Below are 23,541 nucleotides of genomic sequence, written 5' to 3'. Positions count from 1 at the left end.
GTGCAAACCAACGCCATGAAGATGCACGGACAAATAGAGACAGTAACATAAGTTACTACTCGCAGCATTAGATGGAAGTTGATAATCAGTTTCACGCCCCGGCCGCTTTACTTCCTGGGAAAGAGCCTCCGGTACAATATCCATGAAGTCGGAAGATCCTTAGAGCAGGTATCGACACCGTAGAAGAAAGAACATCTGTCCCCACCGAGATTTCAACTCCGGTTCTCTGACTGTCGTCGAGCCCGTGTCTTAGTCACTGTACAGGGAAATTTCATAATCAGTGACCGTTGTCCTGGTTCTTGGGAATATAAACACAAATTAATACGAAAAATCGCGACTGGAAAAAGTACAGACATAGTTCTGTCTTCTGGGATATAACGCGGTGTAGTTCGGTGAAAACCAGTCGACGTTTCAGAGGAACATATTTCATCCGTCGTTAAGGTCGAAGAATTATCGAGCAAGAAACCAGCATGAAGCAGGCAGCAAGCTCTTCGAATGTGAAAATGTAGGTGATATGTTCCTCCGAAACGTCTGTTAACCTTCGACTGACTGCACTACATTATAACTCAGAAGATAAGAAGTCTTCAGAGACTTTAAAACCGGACAAATGGATTGTTGAATTAAGAATCATGTCCCCTGAGACAGATCAGATTGTTATAACCAGTGTTCGTGAAGAGTGGGTGAACAGGGCTTCCCAACGCGACTGCAAACAAGTGAATCTCGTGTCTGACACGTGTGAACTGGAATACAGAGCACAAATTTCAGCTCACTCCTCATTACTTTGCATCAACTGGGTGCGCGGGTCCTCCCGCTGCTGTCGTGGAATCCAGCTCCACCCAGAAACATGGCTCATACATACACACATCAATTCATCTCTTAAAAACTTCTTCTTTTACATCTCCTTCCATATACAAACTCAGAGTACAGGATACCTAGGAAAAATGAGTTATTTAAAATAACTCTCCCCGTACTTCCAATTACATATTTTATACCAATTTCTTGCCTTTTTATTTTGTTTAATAATTCTAATATTATTATATGTAATATAATTCCAGAGCTGAAAAATCTTGCATATACGTTCAGAAAAACTAAGGTTAAATGTGTCACTATTATGAAAATCGTCGTTTTATATAAAGGACTGTCCATTTCGGTTTAATCATTCCAGCCTGTTTCTAGTTACGTACACACAAAACAGGGGAACCCCCAATCTGCTCCGGCAAAGATGCTAGCTTGGCATACATACGACGCCCAACGCACATAACTGCATAAAGGTTCGGACACACAGAGCGCTACGCTATGTTCGCTACGTACGCTACGTACGCTGTGTACACTCTGCGACGCAGGTAACATAGGGAACATAGCGTACGGAAGTCTGTGTGGCCAGTCACATTGGCAATAAAGGGAGATGTTTTTCTGTTCGTATAGCGAACATAGCGTACGTAGCGCTGTGTGGCCGAACCTTTAAGGATATAAGAAATATCTTTAAGATATTAAATGAACAGTTGCAAAGTTTAAAGAAGGAACAACATAAAATCTCCTTTGCAATTCCTAATTACGAAGTCCGGACAGTGTTCTGCACTCCAGCCGGGTCACATATCTACTTGAAAGTTTTAAAATGAGTCCAATTTACTGTCCCGGCAGCCCTTTCTCCTTACGCGAGGGGAAAAGTAAGTAATTTAATTGAAACTTGTGCAGATATACACGAAAGTTATTATTAATAATTTCACTCGCTAAAGTAGAGTCGCGGAATTTCAGTTTCTCAACGGTTTAAGCTACGAATGTTGACGGTAGCAACGACATCTTTGCAGGCAGGGTCCAAGGGGAAGTCCCGATGAGTGTCCTTATGCTGCAGATTTCCATATTCCATTTGCCAGTGCCTCAATATAAATTTCTGGTCTTTTATCTTCACCTTCTTAATTTAATATTTTTATTTCATTGCGACGTAACTGAATTTGAACCAAAGAGAGATGAAGTGACAGGAAGTTAAAACTGCATAATGAGGAGCTTCATAACTTGTACTCTTCTCCAAGTACAATTAGAATGATCAAGGAGGATGAGGTGGGCAGGGCATATAGCACGAACGGGGGAGACGAGGGATGCATATAGGATATTGGTGGGAAGGCCAGAGGAAAAGACCACTAGGAAGACCAAGATTTAGATGGGTGAACAATATTAAAATGGATATTAGAGAGATAGGATGGGATGGTGTGCACGGGATCGATCTGGCTGAGGATAGGGACCAGTGGAGGGCTCTTGTGAATACGGTAATGAACCTTTGGGTTCCATAAAATGCTGGGAAATTCGTGAGTAGCTGCACAGTTGGCGGCTTTTCAAGAAGGGTTCAGCTCCAAGAGTGAGTGAGCGACATAACTAAGTAACAACGCCTTGCTAATACCTGTTCAGCTGGTTAAAAAAGAATCCGTCAATTTGGAACATGGAGGTTCATCATTTTGCTCAGCCGTCCACTGATCCTTATGCCGTACCACATGATCTAATCTGATATTATTTCTTTAACATTATTTTCAATATTATTCTCTTTCCCACCCCTCTGTTTCGCGAATTACTTTCCATTTAGGTTCCCCAACTAAAATTCTTAATAATCCTCTTATTTCTCACTTGCATGCTACGTGTCCTCCTATCGCACTCTACTTGATCCTTTAACCCAAATAACGTTTAAAGAACATATAGTATCGCCATGCGGGGCGTGAAGTTGACCACTTACCTCCAACTAGTGCCGAGGTCAAGAAAATATGGATCTATACATCCACTCCCCCATACGCCTTCATGGCGTAGTGCTTAAATAGTTAAGCGCAGGGACACTTTACCTTTACAGTATCGCCACGTCCTCACGTCTGCTCACCAACTTGTTCTGAATGTATATTCTCGGTATGAAAACCATGACATTAGAGGTGACTCCACTTCGGTACGTTCTCAATCCCGTATCGTCTACAATTCTAATTTCCGTGCAAACTTCCGAGATGGAACCGACACTAGAGGCGCTGGTGTTTCCCTGCTATTGAGTTGTCAGTAAATATGCAGCTTTCATTAACTTCCTTCTTTAATAGAATGGATAGGAAGCAGCCACTGGCATCACAGAATCCTTATTCAGCTTTACGTTTGCCAGAATTCACTTATGAATATTTGCAACTAGATGCGAAAATTCTGCAATTCATAATAAAACAGAAAATATAGACATCAGCATGGGTCCACTTTAGGATGAAAACAAATACGACTTCAGAATATTAATGTAAAATAGGAATATGCACGATAATCATATCAAATAAAAAGAAACATGTAGAAATTGGCGGGAGTGGTCGGTTCTTTCAACAGACTGGTCACAGAATAGCACATTGAGGCACTTGCTATACTTCCGGTATACCAAGACACAAAAGTACCACCTTCAAAACAATATGCTTTACAACCCACGTTCACATTAAGCACAGCAAGTTGCTTGGCTATGATAACGTAAGACCTTCTGTATGACAAATGTCCACATAAGTACTTTGTCTATAGGAGATGGTAGTAAGAGCATTAGTACGGGTAGCAGTAATAGTGTTGGCGGTGGAGGACGGCCTCTGTGGTTTAGTGGTCAGAGTTCCAGCCTACAGATCCAGAGGTCCCGGATTCGATTTCCGGCGCTATCAGATTTTATGAGCAGTAATGGGTCCTGAACGGGGTTCACTCAGCCTCGTGAGGATAACTGAGGAGCTGTTTCAAGGAAATAGCGGCTCCGGTCTAGAAAACCGAGATTAGCGGGCGTGAGGATCCGTTGCGCTGACCACGTGACACCCTCTATCCGTAAAAGTTGACACTAACTTCGCCCACAAGCGGCGGTCGCTCGGTCGGTATAGTTCGCTTGCGGACTACGGGCCACGGAGTTTAGATTTAGTTGGTGGTGGTGGAGATGGTAGTGGTAGTAGTGATAGTGATGGTGGTGGTAGAGGGTAGTTGCTATTAGTAATATAATAATTCTCAGTGGGGGGTGGAGTCCAACTAGGTCCACTCGGCACGGCGGCCACTGCTTGGCCTATTGTACCTGCCCCGGGTGATTATGATGATAGAGAATTTGGTGGAATAGAGATTGGCAGGGGAACCGAAGTACCTGCCGCAGCGCCACTTTGTCCACCACAAATCCCACTCGAACCCGGGCCGCCGCGGTGGGAAGCCAGAGACTAACCGCTTGAGCTATGGCGCGGCCGCAGTACTATGATAACGAACCACGGATCTGAAACAGAGGCATGCTCCATGTTTCAGTGCTGTGAACCATGCCTCAGAAAATGAAATTCAACGGACAAAAGCCTCTCGAGTCTTCAGCAGTGGTTTTGGTTTCGGAACGCCCTTGTCCAGCCGGAGAATGCATGGGCGGTTCCACCTACGGAAACTCTACGGTCCCATTATTAAGTTAATGCTGCTATAACAATGCTTAGGAGTAGATCAAAGTGTCATTCTTGTCTCTATACAAATTCATAATGAGTTGTGCCACAGCATGGTGGTCTCAAGTCGGAATTTTAATAACATCATTAGTCATTATTATGACCGTATCCTTGTGTCACGTGGCGGCAGAGAGGAACACTGGCCTGCCGAAAAATTGTGAGGTCAAAGAAGAAGTGTTTAGCACTGGAAATTGTTTGGACCTCACAGAGATCACCGCGCCAAGAGCTCTTCCGCTGTTGCGTGCGTGTCTCTTGCGGCAACTGCCGTTGTTTACACAGCCATTCTTAGTAATGGATGTGGTATAGCTGCTTATTTCATGATCGTTGCCTAGCAACGGGTCTACATGCTACAGTATCACTCTACCGGACTACACGATATTTTATTTATTTATGCTTATGTTTTACTTAACAAACTTTATTAGTATCTAAGATTACACAGCGTTGAATGATTGGATGACTAGTGAATGATGAATTCGAAAGGATGTGTTGAGGTTTCATCTCGTCATTTGCGTGGACGAACTGAGGAAAACCATGAGAAAGTGTCCCAGTTGGGACAAGGAAGAGTGGACTCCCACATACAAGTCAGCGTTTCAGCTTAATTTCCGATGCTACACGGAGTCATACCCTTAAGACAATAATTAAAAATTCCGACGAAGTTTCATTGACGTACAAAGGTTACAATGTCTCACAACCTCGTTCTGTTTTCCTTTTACATTGTGTTATCGTTTAAAGTTTTCGTGGAATGCAAATGTTAGTCTCCCTGTAGCACGAAACATTTGAGACGGGTTTCCTGTACCTAGCACTACACTCCGGTCGCAATTTAATGATAACTGACCCTGAATTTGATGTAGCAAGTCCCATCTCCAGCGGAAGATTGCAGAACTGCTGTCAGATCTTCATTTGAACTGCAGATGTCGAAAATTGCAGTCACAAGTTTGCAGGTTGCAGTATGATTCATGGAAGAGCGCTCGCAATTGAAGCATACTACTAGCAACAGCTGACTAGTAGTCAATACTGTTTCAAGGAGGAAATATAATAAGAAACTGTCCTATTATAATTTGTGAATTTGAAGCACTTGGTAAAACCTCAGCAACAACAATTCGAGATCTCTCTCCGTGATGAAATTAAGTCCAGATTAAATACTGGAAATTCATTTACATAAATATTGCTGGGTTATTTGTATTTGATACATATTTTTAAGAATGTCAACCTCATGGAAACCCCTGGTTTTCTCTGGGATTGCCCGTTTTGCAGGAATCTTCCGATCATGGGCATAAAACCACACAGGTTCGGAAATGGGGAATAGCTCTTGAATGCTTCGTGGCCAGCTTGGTTCGTACTTCACAGAAAGCACTGATACACGCGGCTATCACTTTCAATATTAGAACAATCACTAGGCAACGGAATAATGAGTCACTGCCTGCAATAGAGCACTAGCAGAACCACAAGACGAATTCAGACTACGAGGGAGAGCGTTTCGTTCAGCTTGCTGCCTACATCTGCTCTTCTCTTCCTTGGTCTTCTCTTCAACCGTGAAGATGGAAGAAAAATGTTCCACCGAAACGTCAATTGACATTAAAGGCACTACATGGATCTGTATCCCAGAATATATAATTATTTAAACAAGAACGTTTTGTTTGTAGGCTTCATTTTCGGTGCTAAAAGTTAAAATATCTGGATACAAGAATTTAATTTTACCTGTGGTTTACAAGGATGCTAAATGTGGTTCTTAATCCCAAATGCTTTCCATTTCTAATTCCATTGACTGAGCCTTAATGAGATTACGTATATCGCTTCGATCCGTCGCATTTCATGTCCGTCATTCATTAAACTGTTGCGACAGAACTTGATATGTTACTGCATGCAGTATTGACCATGAACAAGAGGCAACAGACAAAAACTGGCTTGTAAACTTTATCTTTCGTATTAACAGTTGATGAATGTTCCCGTAAGGCAAGATGGAGGTGGGATGGGCGTTGCTTACTGATTTCCTCGGCCTAGGAACGCTCAACCATTTAATGGGTGTTATTATGTAATGCAAGATTCGAACAATCAAAACTCCCTTATGCTGACTATGCGTCTCTTGGATAATAATATTAACTATAAGGTATTGTTTCTCAACCAAGGTGCGACGACACTGTGAATTCAATTGAATTGCCAGACATTTAACAGTAGTTCATAAGCCGTAAACACTAGCGAGAAGTCATTCAGTCATCTCGCTTAGCATCTTCTGCTGTTTGCCTGTTCAATTGTTGCAACTTCAACATGTTTCATGTTTCTTCGTGTTCGTTGCATACTGTGCTCTTTCTGAAACACATTTTGAATCTTTATATGTTGTTCATCCGCTTTATTAATATCTATTCATTGGTACTATATTGACATATTGCCGGTCACGGGAGCCGAGCGGTCTAAGGCATGTACTGTCTTCGCTCGCTTGGAAACCGGTATCGTGGGTTCGAATCCCACTCAGGGCATGGATGTTTAGTTTGTATGTGTGCGTTTTTCTGTGTTTGTGTACAGGTAGAGGCCTTGCGTCGAGCTGATCACCCGCCCAAGGAGTCCTACCGAATGTGTAAGATCTAGAAAAACCGAAGTGAACGGAGAAATTCATGGAGACAGGCCTAGGCCCACGGGGGCTGTAGTGCCAAGGAAAAAAAAATATTGACATATTAAGTTTCCGACTTACATCAAACAATTGCATGGACGAGTCCATACTCTGACTTCTGTCTATGCGTGTCTCGTCACCAGAATGCAGAACAGAATCATAATATTGTGACGCATAGATCCTTTGCTAAGCAGTGACTCGGTAATACAGTGGCACCCAATATACGCGCATCTGACAATAGAAGGATGTCCATTGCTATGGAACGGAGCAGAAAACACGCCTAAAACAATACGGAACAAGAGAAAACAGTGTTTTTCGTGGGGTCCGCTCCGAGGCTATATAAAACGAGAAGTTCCAAGGGAGAAATTAGGACTTATTGCCACAGACTATGACTGACAAATGACAGACCGGACCTCTCGTCAGAGAGGGCGCACCAAATGAACAGGACAGTAACTTTCATATAAGAGAAAAGAAAAAATCTGGTCATGAGCCCCAGTCGGGGCTCGGCACCAAGACAGACAGACTGACGGACCGTCAGTAGCAATGTGACTTGGACTTGGGAGAAATTAGTTGTTGTCAAGAAATAGGGCGAGTTCTGGAGAGGGCAGTCGAAGGTGACTGAGAAGAAATGGCAAGAAAGGAATTAGACTTCATGTGTGATTTAAAGTGACAGTGAGACTGCTCTAAATCCGTTGCCAGGAAACGACACTGAAAATCCTAATGCATGTTCCAGCGGTGAACTGTAAAGTATGTAGATGAGCGATAGCACTATAATACCTGTGGTCCTGAGTTGTGTGAATGTACAAGGTGCAATAAATCCAATCGTCCAATCCAGAACCCGTCTACAGTTACACCCTTACACGTGACAATTTAAAGATAGTTAAGATACACTTGGAAAATATGACAATATTGTATTTTTGAATGATAACAATCAATCATCAGAGGGATTGAGAAAACTAAGAGTAGAAAGACTCATTTACTGCTGCTATTATAAATGTAAGAAGTAAACTTGTTCCTATATTTAATAAATTAGGCATCATGTCATTAAGTCGTATGGGGGGAGTGGAGTTATGACTGAACCATTCTTAACCTCGGCACTAAATAGTAGTGAGTGGTCAGCTTCACGCCACAGCCGCTTAACCCCCAGACAAGAATCCCCGAATACCCATCATATAAAAGGCCAGGTTGCCCCCAGAGACAGTCCGGACGTTGTGGAGAGAAGACAAATCTCTTGAATCTGGCAGCAATCGAACTCTGGCCGTTCAGCCCCTAGCCAATCGCTATACCGACTGAGCTACCGAGACTCTCATCATAATGGATGGTGACTTGGGGCGAAAAACAACATTGGCCTATTTTGTGTAGTATCCTGGTGATTTCTAGGAATGAGTTTGGAATCCAAAACTGGACTCAAACAGGCAAAAGGATTTACATCAGAACCGTCTGCTAAAAGAATGAGGGACCTGTTGAAATTAAACAGAGATAAACTAAGATGGATGGTAGGATTACTTACTGGATACTGCCGCCTAAACGGACACCTTTTCAAACTGGGACTGATAGATGACCCAACCTGTGAAAGGTGTCTACAAGAAGACGAATCAGCCTCGAACATCTTATGTGATTGTGAGGCTATAGCTTACTTAAGATTTCGTCACCTGCGTCAATTCTTCATGGAACCAAGTGACTTTTATGACGCCCCCGTAAATAAAGTCCTACATTTCATTCGAAGTGTAGGATTAATAAAGTGTTAATCCAAAAAGGAAGCAAAAAGATCATTGAAGGTGGCAGTGCGAGGGCCGGTTTTTATGGCTCAACCCCTCCTGCTCTAGGAATGAGTGAGGAAAATCATGAAAATCTTCAATCAGTATTAGTGGGTCCCCTGGCCAATATTCGAAACTGATTCTTTCCGACTCGGCCACCTGATGCGTTACTTTGTGTGGAAGCTGCAAAGAGGAAGGCATTCTGAAGTGCTCTGTGCGCCGCCCGAGAGATGAAGGGTTTGGCCGGTCGGAGCTGTTACACCGGCGGGCGACCTTGGTTATATTCAAACTTGTCTCTTCAAAGAACTGGTTCGTGGTGTTTATTGCTACTCATCAAACTGCCTGCTCCGGTGGTGGCTGTTTTCAGTATCATCTCTAGCATGCGTCCCTGTTTATAAGGAAGGATTATTACGTACATCGCGTCAGTGCCTTCTCGTAACTTTTGAAGGGGTAGGATTTATTTAAAAGAAGATTTATAAAGATGTGAGATTCTAGGTTTTCAAAGCGGTGACTAAGACAAACCACCACCACCACTACCGCCATCATCGTCATCCACTTAAACATAGGCTTTTAATAGTCTATTTCGTCTCAAAGACCATCCTCCTAACAACTTCTCTGCCGTCCATCAGCTCTACGTCCCTCTGGTCGGTAATTATTAACTCTCGGTTCTGACTTGAAGGGTCAATTCTTAACATGCGATTATGACAAAAAATCCATCGTGAAAAGTCGGTAGGTTTCTAGCAGACTGCATGGCGCCACACGTACATAATTATCGAGACGCTTTTTTCTTCATGCCTTTGAAAGAGAGAGATGAATACAAAATGTACGTTCGTACATGCATTTTTAATTGTGTGGGTGAAATCACGTCAATAAAAGCCTTGCTACTTTGCCACTGTACTATTAATAATCGTATATGAGAGACAGGAACTCAAACACAACTTACTGTTCTTAAACAATTATTATTATTATTATTATTATCATCCTGTGGTATAGTGGTCAGAGTTCTTGGCTACAAATCCAGAAATCCCGGGTTAGATTCCCGGCGCTACCAGATTTTCTGAGAAGTAGTGGGTCTGGGACGGGGTCCACTCAGCCTCGTGGGGATAATTTAGGAGCGATTTCGAAGAAATAGCGGCTCCGGTCTAGAAAACCGAGATCAATGGCCGTGGGGATCCGTTGCGCTGACCACGTGACACCCTCTATCCGCAAAAGTTGGCACTAACTTCGCCGATAACCGGCGGTCGCTCGGTTGGTATAGTTCGCTTGCGGACTAAAGCGACAGAGTTTGTTTTTATTTGAAACAGGGGCCGCGGAATTTTGGTTTCTGAATTAGTGTCGATGTATAACTTGGAAAAATTAAATTTACTGGCTGTTAGAGCAATGGATCTCAGTTTTGATGAACTGAGGTCGGGAGAGCTAAGATAGAAGCATGCAGTAGCAACTTGGAACCTGGGAATTACCTCAACATTTGCTTAAAGACAGGGGAAAACCAAGAAAACCTGTGTCGAGGTGGCCGGTCGCAGGACGTTCCGGATGAACGTCGACTTCTAGCCGGCAATCCAGCAAACAGAAGAAGTATATGGGAGATTCCCTAACATTTCTTTAACATTTGTGCTATTGCTTTATTCATAACACGATTACAAGTCACGCATAAGAATATGCTGTTAAGTGGAATCCTTGAATCGGCATAGGTTGAGGACTAGAAGCATCAAGAACTTCACCTGCTTCTTCTTCAGCTATTTTTGAACTCCCATCGAGGATCTATACAATCCTTTGTAGTTGGTGGGGTACTTAACTCGAGTCCCTTCTTCGCAACAAACCAAACACGACACTGCCTTAAATTCCAAACGAAGGCGAGGCGTTCAGAAATGTTTTATTCTTTTACTGGCTCTGTACTTAACATAATACTCAAGCTCGCTGGAATGTAGACTGTTTTAACGATGTCCTCTCGTAGAGGCTCAAAACGCTGCCACACAGATCCAACCATGAGTCGTACGGATGTAGACTCATTCCGTTTTCTTCCATAGTACACACGACACTTTGACGTAATAGATTAGCTATGAAGCATACATTATTCAAACCAGCCCTGAGGCTTGACGTGGCATTGCATTTGATTACACGGACTGTAGAGGCAAACGCTGATCTTCTCCAATGAATTAGAAGACGCGAGATGTGAAGGAAATGTGCGCAAGACAAAAGTGACGAACTGCAAATATGAAAGTTCTCTATGTAAGATTTGAGACTTTCACGCCGGTGACTATGAAGAAAGCAGTCTTCTGGGATTTGGCGCCGTGTATATGTGGTGTTAACCGACGTTTCGTAGGAACGTATCGCCTCCATCTTCAGGGTAGAAGAAAAAATATGAGAAATCTGCAAGCGAAGAGACCGTGAGAACCGGTAAAAGCAGACTTTCTTCATGAAAGTTCTCGTTTTCCTTCCAATTCCTTCCATTATCTTTCTCATCTCCTACATCCAAATTGTCTAGTATGTAGTGTCTCTTTGTTTCAGATCCACATAAATGTTTCTTCTTCATTCAATTTAACATTCACTCATAAAGAAAAACGTACATATTGGACCATTTCATCTTTACATCAAACTGTAATATATACAATTCTAGAAATCCGACTATAATTAATATCAAATATACGTATTGTGACGTGTTGCGCTATGGATGACGCCCCTCCCGAAACACGTTACAGTATCTATGTCTCTACAGCCCTTGTGAACCTTGGCCGCCTTTACAGTTTCTTCATCTATATATAGTCGGTAGGACTCCTTGGACGGGGGATCAGCTCGTCGTAAGGGCGCTACCTACACACAGAATAAACGCATACAGGCATCTATGTTTTGAGTGGGATTCGAACACGCCATCCCATAGTTCGAGCGGGCAAAGATGGCTCATGCCTTAGACCGCGCGGCCACTGTGACCGGCTCATAAAGTCTTACGGATGACATATGTGGGATGACGTCACTTTCTGAGTTGGGAGACGATATTTGTCCTCTACAACTTTATCAAAGCTTCTAGTCATCCACGCTCGGTTTTTGACTGGGCTTATATTGACACGTGTTCAGCATACACGTTGAATACGTTTCTCCCTATACTGCGTGAACTGCTATGCCCATTGAGATGAAAGCGTCTGTTTCCTGCAGCACCTGCATTTGTATAACCAATAAAAGAAAATACACGGTTGTCCGGAATGCGACTCTGTCACCCACAGAACAGTTATCGAGAGAGTTGTCTGTCAGCAGATTGAGGAGTGTACTGCATTGAAACGTTTCCAAAACCCTTGGAATCCCCGAAGCATGAAACCTAGTCAGTTAGTTATTTAGAGAGGGTGGATTTCCCCATGCACCGCGACCAGTTTGATGTATTGTGCTTCCCTCTATGCTATTCTACCAGTCTCTTTACCCTACCGATAAATGGTGCGTACCATCAGTCCGCCGAGCAAGCGAGTTCGGTCACTTGCTTAGCGGTGTCTATAATGCTTCCCCCATCTATCAGAGGCCTTAGAGACTATTGTTGGGAGGGGAAACGTCCTGGAATTTGGCTCAGTGACCCCCTTTGGGGATATGAGGTTCTTTTACGTGCCGTAAAGTTACGACACGGGACACACAGCTTAAAGTCCCTCCCGGAGGACTTGTTCCCTGAATTTTTCCGACCTTAAAAATTCGACGACCTCCGCCGCGTATTTGAACCCGCGTACCAGGAGAAGCATGAAACCTATCTAAATAGCATTTAAAAATTCAGTTCCACCATACAGAAAACACAGAGAGTCTCCATTACAAAGAACGGACGAGCAATGCTGTTTAGGGAAATACTGATTGTTTGTGCTAACAATCATATGAAACATATAAATACACTCCGTGAACAAATACAAAACAAATTCCGTGGCTTCAGTCCGCACGTGAACTATACCGACCGAGCGACCGCAGCTTGTGGTCGAAGTTAATGCCAACTTTTGCGGATGGAGGGTGTCGCGTGGTCAGCGCAACGGATCCCCACGGCCGTTAATCTCGGGTTTCTAGACCGAAGCCGCTGTTTCCTCGAAATAGATCCTCAGTTATCCTCACGAGGCTGAGTGGACCCCGTTTCAGACCCACTACCTCTCAGAAAAACTTGTAGCGCAGGGAATCACACCCGGGACCTCTGGATCTGTAGCCAGAAACTCTGACCAGTAAACCATAGAGGCGGTCCAGTTTTGCTTTTAAGAGTTAATAAATGACGTTTATATTTGGTAGGAAAGCATTAATCGTTGATATATGGACACAACTATTTTCGTTTCTTGTTGCCGAAGTCCGTGTTGAGGAGTCCTTATAAAGGACAGTTTCGTCCTCATCATGCAAATAAGTGTCCACTTTGGGGCCGTTGTGTATACTAGAACATGTACACAGCTTGGCAGTGTCCGAGAAAGCAAACTTCACGGAGCCGCCTCTTTATTGAGAAGCCAATATTAGCTCAGCCGGTGAGGATAGAACTCAACACCCCGAAACCTGTCCCCACCAGCACTCAGATGAATCCAGCCCACACTCCAACTCTACTCTCGTCTCTGATATCTGCTTCCTTCCTTGGGTATTTGCATTCCGTGCATGTGGATAGTGTAGCCGACGTTTCGGGGCTTCATGCTCTAGCAACCTTCAGTCAAAATGGAACATCTGCCCTGAAGATGTAGACAGCATGCGCCTCCGAAACGTCGACACCACTGCTCACATCCACATGGCGCAAATACCCAAGAGAAGAATGAACATTAATACTGAATGGCCACCAAGGTGTGAAATCAATAACCGAATTCAGTCATATCCTTCAATCCAAGAATGCGTCTTTAGGTTTTCAGGCAAAATTATGTATTTCTTATTTTTTCAGATATGAACTTGTTAATGTGTCGATGAATAAACTAAGGATAAAATAATTAATTTCTGTTATTTCGATAGCGTAGTCGGTATAGCGATTGGTTACGAGCTTGACAACCGAGGGGTCGGATTCGAGTCCCGGTAGGATCGAGAGTTTTCTCTTCTTCACAGCGTCCAGACCGGCTTTGGGGTCCACCCAGCCTATCGAATGGGTACCGGGGTCTATTTCCCTGGAGGTAATGCGGCTGGGGCATAAAGCGGGTCACTCACCTCCAACTAGAGCCTTGGCACTACAGCCCCAGTGGACCTAGGCCTACCTCCATGAACTTCTCCGTTCACTTCGGTTTTTCTAGATCTTACATATTCGGTAGGACTCCTTGGGCGGGTGATCAGCTCGTCCCAAGGCCTCTACCTGTACACAAACAAAGAAAAACGCACACACACAAACTAAACATCCATTCCCTGAGTGGGATTCGAACCCACGATCCCGGTTTCCAAGCGAGCGAAGACAGTACATGCCTTAGACCGCTCGGCTAACGTGACCGGTAAACGGACAAATTTACCTTACCTTTATTTCGTAACGGAGTCTAAGACAATTTCTGTTTTAGCCGGGTTCGAAAGCAGAAATGGTGAGAACTAATTTAAAACACCCATAGACATAAAGGCAAATTATGAGCCAATGTAGGAAACTACACAATTAAATGCAGAAAGGAGCCACAAGACAGTGATACGTTTCTTGAAGTTAATATTCCAGTCAGCTGTGTGTACTTAATGATCATAAATAAAATTTACGCTCCTCATTACCATGAGACACAATAACGTGTCAACATCCAGTCTCTTTACGTTTGTATAATGAATCACACCACATTTACAAATGTAATCTTTTGAGAGGATTATACTTAGCAGTCAAGAGGTGTAGCTGTGTACAACATTAACACAAAACGTATCTATACTACTATGTCTCTATTCCCCTGCACCCACTATCATTTTGAAAAATAAGTTACATACTTAAAAATATGGTAACAGTATATTCAAATGAAGACCAGGGATGAACAAATTTCATCATTTTGACACTTCATCACATTATACCACTGCAAAACCCTCATAAAAACAGACATTTTTTTATAAAGTATTTTCTTATTTAATCCGTTCCTTTTACACCTTAAGGTGTCGAGGTTGTTTTTGCATTTTGATCATTTTACAAACGGTAGGACTCCTTGGAGGAATGATCAGCTCGTCGCAAGGTCTCTACCTAAACACAGGACAACACATACCAAATATTCATGCCTGCGTGCGATTCGAACCCACGATCTTCGGAGCGAGAGAAGACAGTACATGCCTTAGACCGCTCGGCTACTGTGACCAGCGAAAATATTTTCACTTACCTTAAAATATCGAGTCCGCAGTGAAATGTTTACTGTTCACACATTGTTTATCGTGCTCTCCATGGAAGTTGTGCTACGTGCACTCTCTACCGGCTGCAGTATAAACTGAAGGAAGCGATCTGAAGCCTGGGGCACTTGACAGTTTTTACTAACAGAAGAAGACTTACATCTAAAATTTCGACAACGGATCGGAATGCGTTAATGAATAATTATCGATATATCGGCACGATCATGACGTACATCCGTAGACCTTCCCTCAAAATAATATCACGCTTGTAACAATGGGAACATGACTGCTAAGTTCCTAAATGGCATGCAAGGTGTGTAAAACGACAGTTTGAGAGGAAACCTTTAATCAAAATTGAATAAGAAGATGATCACTGTGGGCACGCGGTCTGAGGTGTGAAATATCTCCGTTCAAACATTGGGATCGTGGGTCAGAATCTCATTGAGGCGTAAAGTTCTGTTTTTTCTGTGCTGTTTTTGTGCTGTGTAGGTAGAGACCCTGCGACGGGCTGATCCACTGTTCAAGGAGTGCTACCAACTCTCTATAAGATTCAAATCCCAGAATTAATTAATTCAGAATGGATATGTGCCAAAGAGACTAATCCGTCAACGAAGAAGAAGAAGAAGAAGAAGAAATGTAATGAGAAATCTCACGCGATTGATTAGCGAGATCTGATGAGAAACGTAAGGTTCGTAAATTATGAGAAGCTAGCTAGAAAATTGCTTGGACTCTGTAGTGTCAAGCACACAATGAAATGTGGAATTAATCGGCTCGCGGACCTCTGGCCTGTTTCCTACCCAACAGGAGTTGGGAGCTTCTGACGGGGTGATTAGTAAGTTATTTAATGTAGCTTCTTTCTACTGCCTCTGCTACTTTGCATGAGAGGAAAGGATCAGATCATCATTGGTCAGTAGACCGACCGACCGACCGACCTACCTACCTACCTACCTACCTACCTACCTACCTATCTACCTATGGGTCTACAGCCTTTGTGGTCCTTGACCGCCTTTTCTTGATGTATACAGTGTCGAGAGGACTCCTTGGGCGGGGATCAGCCCGTCACAAGGCCGCTGCCTACACACAAAACTACACAAACACAGAATAGATGCATACAGACATCCATACCTGGAGTGGGATTCGAACCAACAAATCCCAGTGTTCGAGCGGGCGAAGACTCTTCACGCCTTTAACCGCGTGCGCGGCCACTGTGATGTGCACTAAATCATCAGTCAGGATAAATGTAAACCCTTTCGAGATCCGAACCGAGTATCTCCCGATTACAGAACCTTGCGCTGTATCGCTATACCAGTCTCCCCGGTCAGACGTTCCCGGGATTGAAGCCATCAGCAACATGAGAAAGCGTGGAGCAATGCCTGAACAAACATTTATGTTCTTATGACGTGGCGATTGGACCCAGAGGCAACTTTACTTTTTACCTATGATCTATAGGACCCATGAATCATAATAATAGAACTTCAGTGCTTGTTACAGCGAGTCAAGTAAACGTCTGGACTTATAAGTGCTGGTCTGTTACTCCACGCACTTTCATCATGAATATGCAGATTAGTATTGTGCAGGGGTCACCGTGTTCCCGGACACTCCCCCCCATTTAAAAAACCATCACTCATAAGTCACCCAAGCGCTAACCCCTCTGAACAGCGCGTTTATCATGAAGTCTCCACTCTGCGGACCTATGGCTACTTGAGGGCAGTTTTCCATCACTGTCTGTTTGAGAACTCCAATGTTGATTTGCTCCTGCGTGAAGACACGTTTAGGAACAGGTACGGGACCGGTATTATGAATGGAATATTGTGTTAGAGGGTCATGTTCAGTTAGATATGTATACATTATGGATGTTTCGTCTATACGACTATAATATATATGGTATAAGAGTATTATGCCGGTCACGGTAGCCGAGCTCGGAAACCGAGATCGTGGGTTCGAATCCCACTCAGGGCATGGATGTTTGTGTGCGTTTTTCTGTGTTTGTGTACAGATAGAGGCCTTGCGACGAGCTGATCACTCGACCAAGGAGTCCTACCGTATGTTTAAGATCTAGTAAACCGAAAGTGAAACGGAGAGTTTCATGGAGGTAGGCCTAGGCCCAAATTGGGGCTGTAGCACCACAGGAAAATAAGAGTATTATACATATATTTTACTACTGCTACCCTTTCCGGCAATAGAAGCCATATTCAGGGAACTGGTACATTCATAATTTCTTGTTAGTGGGAAATATATCCGGAAAGTAAAGATACAAAGACCAGAAAATATTTGTAAGGCATTTTTTTGGAGGCATTCACTTGTAGCATTTTAACAACACATTTTTATTTACATTTCAACATAGTCACCATGGATCGCAATGCACTTAGTGATCTTGGGATCGAGTTCTTTATTCCAGCATCATAGAAATTTCCGCCTGCTCTCTTGGGACATGGAGAACAGTTCTTGACACTTACGGACGTTGTTGATGAAGGTCATCGATGGTTGAAATCTGTTAGCACGAATGTTTTCATAAATTTTTTGGATGATTTCATCAGTGAAAACGGATGGCCTTCCACTCCTTATTCCATCATGAACTCCCGCTTCAAATTCACGGCACCATTTTGCCACGTTTTGCCTGTTCATAACATCTTCGCCGTAAACAGAAACAAGATGGCGATGAATTTCAGCATCAGTTTCCCCTTTCGCATGAAGAAATCGAATTACTGTACGACTCACATCTGGCGGGATTTTGAATCAACACAGCCATTTTGAACACACACTGCGAGCACACCGTTGCCGTGACTGTGACCGGTGAACTCTGCCCTGTCATACGGTTCCTATCTCACACAGCAGCACGGCCATTTCTGAAATAAAATCCCTTGCATTTTTGCCGGTCTTGTATCTTTACTTTTCGGATATCTCTCGTATTAACGTGTGAACACTGGCCAATGTGCATATTCATAGCAATCACTAATTAATATATTAATTGACTGAAGATGGTCGACATATGTAAAAAAAGGTAAAGTTGTACCTGTGCTTAACTAATTAAGCACTACGCCATGAAGACGTACGGGGGAGCGGATAAATAGATCCACATTTTCTTGACCTCGGCACTACTTGAAGATGAGGGGTCAGCTTCACGCCCTGGCTGCTTTACCTCCGGGAAAAGAGCCCCCGGTACCCATTGTTTGGAGGTTGTGTGGGCTCCAGATCTAGTTTGGATGACGCGGAGAAGAAAAAATTTATGATCCTACTGGGACTCAAAATCCGAACTCTCGTTCCTCCAGCCTGTAGCCAGTCGCTATACCGACTGAGCTATCCGGGCTTCTAGTAAATACATAAATGCTGGATTTTAAAAAATGGTGTGTCGGCAATATTAATTAAAGAGCCTTTGGCTAATTCTCGGCTTGTTACATGGGGGAAGAACATATTTTTGTTTATTCTGAAAATTCGATGAAATATAAAAATACATTGTGGACGAAATGTATTATTTCAAGTTAAAACACACGTTCACACAGCTACCACCGCCATAAAATGTATGAGTGAAATACAGACCTTTTAACACACTGCACACAACATAACTTCAAGGAAACATATTTTTTTTTTTACCTACTAAAACTTCAACTACTCCACCCTATGCCACCTCTCAGCATCTTCAAAGCTCACTTCACCTTTCATACTCGTATAACGTTCAGGCGGATGACAAAGGAAGAAGGCGAGGCGCAGGCTTTGTGATGTGTGGAATAGTGAGCCTGGGTTATTACAGGACAGAACACAATGTCACGCCATCGCTGTACAGCAGCACGTCTAAGGAATGTCCCTTACATACCGTCACTGCTTTGTATAGACATACGTAGACACATAAGGTAGCGGACTTGCTTGAGGCACTATGCTACAAGCCAGAAGGTCGCGGGTTTCATTCCCGATGAGGCCACTAGATTTTTCAATTGGCCTAATTCTTCCAGCCACACTATGGCTCAGGGGTGGTCTCAGCCTTTAACAGAAATGATTACCAGGAATCTTCCTGGGGGGTAAAGGACGGCCGGCGCTTAAAGCTGACAACCTCACTGCTATTTGTGAGTCTACTGTCTAAAAAATGTGGGAACCTAGATGTCTCACAACCCTATGGGCCTCCACGGTCTGTTACAAGGATAGTTTTACCCAGTACACTTATGTATATATATTGTGACACGACGCATGAAAGACGAAATTAGCCAGGGAGACGGCCTTTGCTACGGAGAGAGTCTACAGCCAGACAGATCAACCCCCTGGCGGAGGTGTGGAGACATTATTGTTTTAAGCCGTTGCGTAGCAGCACCGAGTTATTCTGAGAGAGTTGCGGACCAGTGAGAACGTGAACATGAAAGCTGAGGAAACTACAGTGTTAAGCCATTACCAGACAACCGGTGAAGACACAACAGACAGAAGACTTATTGCGTGTTGTATTGAACTGTAGTGTGTGTGTGAATAAGCGACGGTGCTAGACTTATTTGTAGTTACGATCATTAAGTGTCCAATTATTAAAAAGTGTGAAACTATCCCTGTAAGAGGTTGTGGAAGACCATAGGGTTGTGAGGTGTCGAGACTCCCATATTTTCTAGATAATATTCTCACAAATGGCAGTGAGGTTGTCAGCCTTACGCCCCGGCGGCCCTTTAACCTCAGGAAGATTCCTGGTACTCATTTCTGTTAGAGGCTAAGTCGACCCCAGGGCCATAGTGCGGCTGGAATTATTAGGTCAAGTGAAAAAAGATGCAATGACCTCATCAGGAATCGAACTCACGACCTTCCGGCTTGTAGCATAATGCCTCAACCAACTATGATACCTCGTTCCTCAAGTGTGTATTGAATTTAACTGCTAATTAAAACCCCGTTTAAAGTCACTGGGACATGTGGAAGTATATACGAGTATATAAATATATAATATAGCTTAGAGGGTGTGCTGTGAGACGTTCGGCTTTCGATTAGAGATGAAGATGAAATTTAACAATGGGAGGGCGCCCTCTTCCCACGCCACATTGTTAAAAAGGCACATTCAAGGATGAATCGATTTGCTGGCCACTCTATGTATCGCACGAAATGCTTGCAAGAAAGCGCATTTTGTGCTTCTCTCACGTCTGAGCATTCAAGACAGCATTTTTCAAACTCTTACACGTGGCACAACAGTAATAAAATTTAATATTTCGTGGAGAAGAAACTCATGTAATATATTCTTGAACTGCTGCCAACCAAGCAATGTGTGTATGTGCATGTATGCTTAATTAAATTATGTTGAAATTCTGAATTGAAAAGACCACTTAGAAGACCTGGGGACAGATGGAATGATATTAAATTATATATTAAAGGAATATGATGTAAGAATGTGTAGTGGAATAATCTGGCTCACAATATTCACATGAACACGCCAACGAACCACGTGATTCCATAAAAAACAAGATACTTCTTAGCTATTGGATTTTGGAAAACGAATGTGTTTAAGGGGGGTTAGTTTACTGGCCCTAGGATTCTCCTTCATACAGAGTTTCATAAGACGTAGAATTGTAGTGAAGTGAGGAGGACGGCTATGTAAAGACCTGACAACATTGCTAAAATCTAGATCTTCCTCAGTCACGAAACTGTTTATGGAGGTTAAGGTATTTCTCCATAGTATTATATGACAGTACAGTTTCACAGGGCCAATCAGAGTGACTGCGCTGTCTAAGGGATGATCCATCTTCGCCCGCTCAGACACTGGGATCGTGGGTTCCAATCCCACTTCCGGTCCAAGGAGTCTTACCTACTGTGTATAGATTTTTCCTTTCCTATTGCTCCCACTTTGGAATATAGGGCTGATTTCTCAGTTTCATGATCATTTCACAGAGGGTAGGACTATTCTGAAGGGTGATCAGCTCGTCGCAAGGCCTCTACGTAAACATAGGACAACACAAACAGAGTAAACGCATACACACACCAAACAGCCATGCCTTGTGTTGGATTCGAACCCGCGATCCCGGCTTCCGATCGAGTGAAGACAGTGCATACTTTAGACCGCTCGGCTACCGTGACCGGCTGTGTATAGATTAAGAAACTAAAACGGCGGCCAAGGTCCTCAAGGGCTACAGACAGACAAACGGACGGATAGACGGATAGGTTTCACGGGTGGTTACCAATATTTTCAAGGAATATACACTCTCCATATCCAATGAACGAGCATTTCTCTAGGTAAATAAAAAGGTAAACTTGTTTTTATGTCCAATTAATTAAGCGCCACGTCATTAAATCTTATAGCGGAGTGGAGGTATGGCTCCACCATTCTAGACCTCGGCACTAGATGGAGGTAAGTGGTCAGCCTCCCACACCCCGGCCGCTTTACCCCCAGAGAAAGAGCCACAGATACCCATCGGATAGGAGACTAGATGAACCCCAGAGCCAGTCTTGACGCCACTGTCGGGAACATAACAGCGACCCTCTAGCTGGTAGAGCATCTCTATCCCGGCATTTATCAAGGTAACTTTGATAACCACACAAGAAACTATACAGTGACAAAGAAAACAAACAAACAAACAAACAAAATCCATGATTATAGTCCGCAACTATATCGACCGAGCGACCGCCGCTTGACGGCGAAGTTTAGTGCCAACTTTAGCGGATAGAGGGTATCGCGTTGTCAGCGCAACGAATCCTCAAGGCCGTTAATCTCGGGTTTCTAGACCGAAGCCGCTATTTCCTTGAAATAGTTCCTCAAATATCCTCACGAGGCTGAGTGGACCCCGTTCCAGACCCACCACTTCTCAGAAAAAAATTTGGTAGCGCCGCGAATCGAAGCCGGGACCTCTGGATCTGTAGCCAGGAACTCTGACCAATAGACCACAGAGACTATACAGTGACATCACACAGAACAATTTGGTTTTCACAGCCATGGAAATCTCATATCATATCTATGAGTCTAGAACAATTTTCTGGCTATAGCAGATGAGGTACAACCTCAAATATGGTCCTGCTTTTCCTTCCATCATTCCTTTCGACCATAAGAATTCATCGTGCTGAGTATTAGAGGTGGTTTGAGAGGGCTATTGTTAGGAAGTCCCGCTCTCTCTGCGGGAAGTATATGCCTCACCGGGTGGTACTGCGTGCCCCTGGCGCTTGGTGATTGTTTTGCCCCGCATCACAATCTCTCATTATGCTTTCATAAGCTTGTGTTTTGTTTTCCGAGGCTCTGAAACAGGAAACGTACATCGGAGTCATATGGTTCTATAAACGGTAACGGTGTCTCTGTACTTAATTAAGCACAGCACCATGAAGTTATATACTGGAGTACAAGTGTAACTGTATGCATTCATGACCTCTGCGATAACGGTGAGTCGCCAGTCTCACGCCTCGACTGCTTTTTCCACGTGGTACACAACGAATATGAGACTAAGTGGCCCCAAATCTGGTCAGGAAGAACAGACAATCCACGGTCCTTTACTTCTAACTGACTCGCACTTCCTCTGTCGTCCAGCCTGTAAGTTTAGTCGCTACGCGCACTAAGTTATCGCGGAATGCATGTTATTAACACTTTTATGAATGGAGTAACGTAACATCAGGTGTAAATCTATGCCATGATTTTTTGAAGGGATACTCCAATAGGTCGCAGTAAGGTTGTACAGCAATCACAGAAATTAGTTCTATTGTTAGCATCGTAGTATGAGGACCTACCCAGCCTCGTATCCAACGCGTACCTCAGAATCTTTACCCGGGTGTAAAGCAGCCGAGGCTGGTGTCGAGGTCAAAAACGGTGGAGCTATACCTCCACTCCTCAATACATATTCATGGCATAGTGCTTAATTAAGTAAGCAGACAACTTTACCTGTACCTCTGGCATCCCTCTAGAAATCAGACTGCATTTCTATAACTTTTCAGATTTTCACGGAAGTGAAGATTCGTGTATGATTTCAGGGCTATTATATCATGTAGTCTGATATCAGCATCAGTATTTCAGAGGAACATATTGCCTCCATTTTCAGGGTAAAGCGAAGATGGAAACAATAGGTTCCACCAAAAAGTTAGCATTAGCATCCACCTACCAGACAAGCCAGAAGAAAGATGAAGATCTCCATAAAAATTCTAAGCGTTCACTTAATCAGAAATCAGGCTTAATTGGCGAGGTGTATTAAGGTTTCGGTCGTCTGGGCACTAACATAGTTCAGTCTGGTAGAGAGGTACAAACTCTGGTGAAAGAGGACGCAGCAGCGAGCCCTCTGGAACAACGGCACGTAATCATACAGCCCTTCCATGACTGTTACTTCATGAAGGAAGAGCGAATGTCTCAAAAATTTGGCCTCTGCTCCGAACTGACGCCTTCCTTACTGGACAAGGCCTTTGGGGTGGGGGTCCTGGCCATGTCTGTGAAGGGGGAGACGGAGAAACTCGACAGCACAGATAGGAATGCGAAACCTGACCGTTTACGTTTAAATTCGTTACATTACTGACTTCTAATAGAACTAACTCCATGCAGCAAAGTTCTTAAGAAGCTACCATCTGATCTCCTGCTCAAGAAGTTCTC

The sequence above is a fragment of the Cryptotermes secundus genome, unplaced genomic scaffold, assembly GCF_002891405.2.
Source record: "Cryptotermes secundus unplaced genomic scaffold, Csec_1.0 scaffold986, whole genome shotgun sequence".
In the NCBI taxonomy this organism is placed as follows: domain Eukaryota; kingdom Metazoa; phylum Arthropoda; class Insecta; order Blattodea; family Kalotermitidae; genus Cryptotermes; species Cryptotermes secundus.
The sequence above is the reverse complement of the archived record's forward strand: the minus strand, read 5'-3'. Positions refer to the sequence as shown.